Source organism: Branchiostoma belcheri, unplaced genomic scaffold (assembly GCF_001625305.1).
Source record: "Branchiostoma belcheri isolate BF01 breed outbred unplaced genomic scaffold, Haploidv18h27 scaffold12, whole genome shotgun sequence".
NCBI classification, from domain to species: domain Eukaryota; kingdom Metazoa; phylum Chordata; class Leptocardii; order Amphioxiformes; family Branchiostomatidae; genus Branchiostoma; species Branchiostoma belcheri.
Window position 1 is genome coordinate 4,025,871 of NW_017802602.1, and position 5,735 is coordinate 4,031,605.

Genomic DNA, 5,735 nt, shown 5'->3' on the forward strand with positions numbered 1-5,735 from the left:
CTCAGGTAAGTACCAAGAGCTTGTCTACTTTACAGTTATCGATGGGACAGGAAAATAACACGTAAAAGTTTGTTTTACGCTCTCTGAGTCTCTCACTAGCTAGCCGCTAGCGACGTGTGTAGGTGTGCCGCTTGTGAGTTCTATACTGCTCGAAAAGTAACGGTTTCTTGTATGTAAACACGTTTCTGTCAGCAGCAACTTTAGAGTATATGGAGAGCAGCACAAGTACGCAAACTTTGTTTTGTTTTGTTTTCCCTCCAAGTTGTAACAGATCGTGAGAAAATGTTGTTGACATGTCAGTGAAGGTCTAGAAGGGGTTATGTCGTCTCCTTAAAAATTTGAAATCAAACCCAACAGAAGTGCTTGCATATTGTACAAATAGTAAAATCCTCTATCTATAAATGCACACTTAATGTTATATTCCTGGAGAGAAGAGGTACTTTGTGGGTTGAAATTCGGAAGTTCTTTCGAGATAAAAGATTTTGCAAACCCCAAATGTGCCTCGCAATGGCCTTTCCGCCCAAACATCTGGTTTTTATCATGGAGGAATTTACATGTGGCACTATTCATTGAGGGTAGGTGGGGGGGTGGGGTGTTGAGGGGTGATTCAATAAGTATCTAAACGGAAGCTTTGTCGTCTAGTGAAATGATATTTGAAGGAAATGCAGACTTTCAAATCACATCTTTTTGTTTTCCGTTTTCTACAGAATTCCATAGTCTAGTAGTGCTGAAAGGGAAATCCGGATTCCATAGTCCAGTACTGGTGAAGGGAAAACAGGATTGAATAGTCCTGCCTGCCCTGCTGAAAGGAAAACAGGATTCCATAGTCCAGTAGTGCTGAAAGGAAAACAGGATTCCATAGTCCAGTACTGCTGAAAGGAAAAACAGGATTCCACAGTCCAGTAGTGCTGAAAGGGAAATAAGGATTCCAGTCCTGCCTGCCCAGCTGAAAGGAAAACAGGATTCCATAGTCCAGTAGTGCTGAAGGGAAAACAGGATTCCATAGTCCAGTAGTGCTGAAAGGAAAAACAGGATTCCATAGTCCAGTAGTGCTGAAAGGAAAACAGGATACCATTGGCCAGTAGTGCTGGAGGGGAAACAGGATTCCATAGTCCAGTAGTGCTGAAAAGAAAACAGGATTCCATAGTCCAGTAGTGCTGAAAGGGAAAAACAGGATTCCATAGTCCAGTAGTGCTGAAAGGAAAAACAGGATTCCATAGTCCAGTAGTGCTGAAAGGGAAAAACAGGATTACATAGTCCTGCCTGCCCTGCTGAAAGGGAAAACAGTTCTCAAGGATTTACCTGTGTTCTTCCAGACATCAGTACTCAGGTGTAGCGGTTCAAGACTTGACTGTACAAAAGATATTTTGCTGGTAAGAACATATAATTATTTACTTAATTAAGGTCAAGGATGTTAGATTTTTAAAGTTGTGTTTGTACTGGTTTAACAGTATATATCAAAGAGGCTTTGGATGGATTGTCATGAAATTTTGTATGAAGTTAGGTTTTGTCCCATGGAAGAAATGATTGTTTTTTTTATTAGCACTTCGCAATAGAATGTTGAGTTTTCCTGTATTCTAGACAAGCTACGGAACTGATTTTTGCATGATTGATAGCTGTTATGTTTGGGGAGAAGTTACATAAGTTGAGTTTTTCATAACTAAAGGTTCAAACAAAATGATGGTGTCAAAACTATCACAGCAAGCAACAACTCTTCAAGCACCAACCCTCCTTGCTTTTCTCTATGCAAATTTCTGAACTCAACAAAGTCAGAATACTGGACACTGAACATGACTATTTTTAAGAGGCATTAAGGAGGCCATATATATCAGAGCACTTCAGCCTTCACTTAATAGAGATGGTGGACGATATAAACTCCCTGGCACTTTTGATCAATTGCTCATTTCACCTATCAGCTAGTAACGTCTCGTGTGAATAGGGTCACGTGTTTGTAACTGTAACTCTCGTGAGATCACGTTGTAAAGTGATTGTTCATTAATTATCCTGATGAAGGCCACAGTGGTCGCTGGAAATTTTATCCTTATACTAAGTTCAACGTTTTACTATAATTACTGCCACACAGATGAACTTCCATGATACATTGCTGAACTGTTGGATAGTTTCTTGGTCCTGATAGTTCTGAGGAAACAGAAACTGTTGAAATTAAATGTTGTTCATCTTCATACTCCAGGACTACACAGCTTTTGTTACCATGGCAACAAACAGCGGTGGCTCTGATGGCATCAAAAGAGGATCGGATGGGAGATCTTCCACAAAAACGTGCAGATGTGAGGAGTGCAGCAAGCAGTTCAGTCATCTGTGTCATCTCAAGACACACATGCGGACTCACACAGGTGAGAAACCCTACAGGTGTGAGGAGTGCAGCAAGCAGTTCAGTCAGCTGGGTGATCTGAAAAGGCACATGCGTACTCACACAAGGGAGAAACCCTACAAGTGTGAGGAGTGCAGCAGGCAGTTCAGTGTGCTGGCAAATCTGAAGACCCACATGCGGACTCATACAGGTGAGAAACCGTACAGGTGTGAGGAATGCAGCAGACAGTTCAGAGATCTGGGTCATCTTAAGAAACACATGCGGACTCACAGTGGGGAAAAACCGTACAAGTGTGAGGATTGTGGCAAGCAGTTTAGAGAGCTTAGTCATCTTAAGTCTCACATGCGGACTCGCACAGGTGAGAAACCCTACAGGTGTGAGGAGTGCAGCAGGCAGTTCAGTGTGCTGGGAAATCTGAAGAAACACATGCGGACTCATACAAGTGAGAGACCCTATAGGTGTGAGGGGTGCAGCAGGCAGTTCAGTCAGCTTGGTAATCTGAAGAGCCACATGCGGACTCACACAGGTGAGAAACCGTACAAGTGTGAGGAGTGCAGCAGACAGTTCAGAGAGATGGGTCAACTTAAGAAACACATGCGGACTCACACAGGGGAGAAACCCTACAAATGTGAAGAGTGCAGCAGGCAGTTCAGTCAATGGGGTAGTCTAAACTCTCACATGCGCACTCACACAGGGGAGAAACCATACAGGTGTGAGGAGTGCAGCAGGCAGTTCAGTCTGCTGTGGAATCTGAAGAGCCACATGCGGACTCACACAGGTGAAAAACCCTACAAATGTGAAGAGTGCAGCAGGCAGTTCAGTCAATGGGGTCATCTAAACTCTCACATGCGGACTCACACAGGTGAAAAACCCTAAATGTGTGACGAGTGCGGCAGGCAGATCAGTGTGCTGTGTTATTTGAGGAAACACATGCGGACTCACTTGTGAGAAACCCTACAGGTGTGACTGAGGAGTACAAACCTCAGTTTTGAGTTGCGAGCCTAGTCATATCAAACAGGGAAGAAACTCTAAGTGTGAGGAGTGCAGCAGACTGTTAAGTCACCTGGGTCATTACAAGAAACACATGTAAACTTTAGTGATCGATTTGTTGTGTGCAAGAAGGTGAATCATGTGAAACCAGACAAGAAAAAAAATCAAAGAAATACTTGGATTGAGGACATGCTAGAAAGTTCATATGTTGTATAGGACAACACCACGAGCAAGTTGAGTATTCAGGGCGAGTTTTACATAAGATCTTGTTAACTTTCAGTAGTAGTATTGGAAATCAAACTGGTAAAGGAAAGTCCATGTATTAGCTCTTCATGATGTACTTTAAACAGTGACTTTAAAACCTTGTGTAAAGTTTGCTTAACTGCCTTTCACAGAATGTATTGTTCTTTAGAACGTCATACTACATGCGGTACATCTGGTTTGTAGCATTCCATAGCATAACATAACTGATATGGGGAATGTAAAATATAGTATATCAAGCCAACTAACATAAATTCGTTTGTTTAAAGTTCTTTTGTTATAGAAGAAAATAGTGGTTTTTATAGATTGAATGCCATCCAATAGTAGCATGCTATTGTTTATTCTGGTAACTTAGATATTTATAGAATCAGTTTATTTAGTATACTACATGTATTTGTTTCTTGTTTCTGAATAATGGTTGCGGTGATAGAATTAGTGCTTGTAGTTGTAAGTGTATAGAAAGACGTTTGTTGCTGATATTCTATTGTGTTGCATTTTGTAGCAATACAACCAACAGGTACTTGTTATAGCGCCTAGTATTTACTCTTATAGTCTTAAGTAATGTATCTACGTACTCCACATAACACAGCTACTATCGAAGACCGGAATACTCGTCTTCTCTATACATTAAAAGCTGGACATACGACATACGAAACACCTCCTAGACCGACGCTGGTGTCTAGATTCCTTCTAGACACTTGTCATTGTCGTCACTACTGGGTATATCTTTTCGCGTTTGGAGTTCTGTGGAGTTTTCATGTTGGTGGTTTTATTGACTTGCACGCTACTGGAAAGAGTCGAAGTCCTTAGGACGGGGCATTAAGCCGCGGTATAAAAAAAATGTAACTGCTCGCATTGGGAACATATGTCCCGAGACAGAAGTAAAACACACACACACACACACACGCACGCACGCACGCACTCACACGCACGCACGCACGCACGCGCACGCACGCACAGAGAGAGACAGACACACGAACGCCGACTAAAACTTCGCCCCGTTGGCCCTATAAATGCCGCCTAGTGGTAGCTATGATAATTGCAAGCTAAGGTATGCGCAGAGTGGAAGGTTGACACCCCCGGATAAACCAACCTCCTGTTTTTAAACTCAGATATGATAATCTCACATCGTCTATAACTTAATGCATTTCTTGGGAAATGGTACAGGCCTGATTTTTTTTTCGCATATCGTCCTCAGCCACCGATTGATCTTTCAATCTTCAATGGAAAGCCACTAAGCAAATCCCTGATCGGCTGTCTATACACAGCATAAATACTAGAACTTGGTAGACGATTCATGCATGGATTCTTCTCGACAGAAATCTCTTAGCAAAGTTTCAAAAACTGCCACAAGAATTCGAACTCCGCGGATGACAACAACCCTCCTCCGCTTCGCCTCATTATGAATCCCATCTCTGCGGAGCTCATTCTGCTAACCCCCGTGTCTCCGTCCACCAGACGTGTCGTTGTGTGGAAGAAAGTATCGAGGGTTTCTCGTCGTCTTTCTACGAGCCTTTTTCGGTTCAGATCGTCGGGATTTCATCCTACATACAACTCAGGTACGTACCAAGAGCTTGTCTACTCCACAGTTATCGATGGGACAGGCAAACAACGCGTACAAGTTTGTTTTACGCTCTCTGAGTCTCTCACTAGCTAGCCGCTAGCGACGTGTGTGTGTGCCGCTTGTATATGTTCTATACTGCTCGAAAAGTAACGGTTTCTTGTATGTAAACACGTTTCTGTCAGCAGCAACTTTAGAGTATATGGAGAGCAGCACAAGTACGCAAATTTTGTTTTGTTTTGTTTTCCCTCCAAGTTGTAAAAGATCGTGAGAAAATGTTGTTGACATGCCAGCGTAGGTCTAGAAGGGGTTATGTCGTCTCCTTAAAAATTTGAAATCAAACCCAACAGAAGCGCTTGCATATTGTACAAATAGTAAAATTCTCTATCTATAAATGCACACTTAATGTTATATTCCTGGAGAGAAGAGGTAATTTGTGGGTTGAAATTCGAAAGTTCTTTCGAGATAGAAGATTTTGTAAACCCCAAATGTGCCTCGCAATGGTCTTTCCGCCCAAACATCTGGTTTTTATCATGGAGGAATTTACATGTGGCGCTATTCATTGAGGGTAGGTGGGGGGGGGGGTGTTGG

The 5,735-nt window shown here is 42.4% G+C and overlaps 1 pseudogene; it reads left to right on the forward strand.

Annotated features, from left to right (window-relative positions):
- The first annotated feature begins 2,204 nt into the window (after positions 1 to 2,204).
- LOC109462704 overlaps positions 2,205 to 5,735 on the forward strand; it is a 65,738-nt pseudogene continuing 62,207 nt past the window's right edge.